The sequence below is a fragment of the Carlito syrichta genome, unplaced genomic scaffold, assembly GCF_000164805.1.
Source record: "Carlito syrichta isolate Samal-C Ts95f unplaced genomic scaffold, Tarsius_syrichta-2.0.1 Scaffold6706, whole genome shotgun sequence".
In the NCBI taxonomy this organism is placed as follows: domain Eukaryota; kingdom Metazoa; phylum Chordata; class Mammalia; order Primates; family Tarsiidae; genus Carlito; species Carlito syrichta.
This window is the reverse complement of record NW_006950802.1, coordinates 536,543-537,379: the sequence shown is the minus strand read 5'-3', so window position 1 is coordinate 537,379 and position 837 is coordinate 536,543. Positions and strand designations below refer to the sequence as shown.

Genomic DNA, 837 nt, shown 5'->3' with positions numbered 1-837 from the left:
CGCCCGGCTGATTTTTTGATTTATAGTAGAGATGAGGTCTCGCTGCCCAGGCAGGTCTCGAACATGCGGGCTCAAGCAATTCACTCACTTCAGCCTTCCAAAGGCGCGGGATTACAGGCTGAGCCACTGAGCCCGGCTATATGTCAATTCTTAAGTCCCTCTAATTTTTATCACATAAAATCAGATTTTTTGAATTGGAAAGAACTTTATAGTTCATCTAATTCCACATCACATTTTAACAGTCTTTTTCTCCCCCTGTCTTTTAACAGATGAATGTGAGTGATCTCAAGGGAACATAGTGAGAACCTTTAGCTATTTTAAGAAGCCATAACCCAGAGCAGATAATATGCCAATGGAATGTCAGGCCATTGCCTGAAGGCTGTGGCTTTGAAAGAGAAGGGAGATCACAAGAATGAACTGTTGGCTACAAAAACATGCTTAAAACATGCTTAAAATGTAGAATTTTATTTTTGACCAAGATCTAAGATATCATAATGGGTGGGCTCTTGGCAAGAGATGGAATACATCTTGCTGTAAGAACTATTTTAGAAGGATATTTGCTGACCTGAGAAAATAGCTTTAAACTGAGATAATCAACATAATAAAAAAGGTATCAGAAAACAGTAAACCAAATGCTATAGAACTGAAGAGCCATATGAAAGCGTGTGGAGAGCTGGGCTCTGTGGCTCAGCCTGTAATCCCGCCCCTTTGGGAGGGTGAGGTGAGTGGATTGCCTGAGCCCGCGGGTTCGAGACCTGCCTGGGCAGCGAGACCTCATCTCTACAATAAATCCAAAAATCAGCTGGGCGTGGTAGCGCATGCCTGTAATTCCGGCTC

At 43.0% G+C, this 837-nt stretch overlaps 1 protein-coding gene across 1 annotated transcript in view; it reads right to left on the bottom strand.

Annotated features, from left to right (window-relative positions):
- The window catches only part of RHOBTB3 (Rho related BTB domain containing 3), a 70,578-nt gene that overhangs the window by 8,732 nt on the left and 61,009 nt on the right, over nt 1-837 (bottom strand). The gene's annotated exons all lie outside the window — the stretch shown is intronic.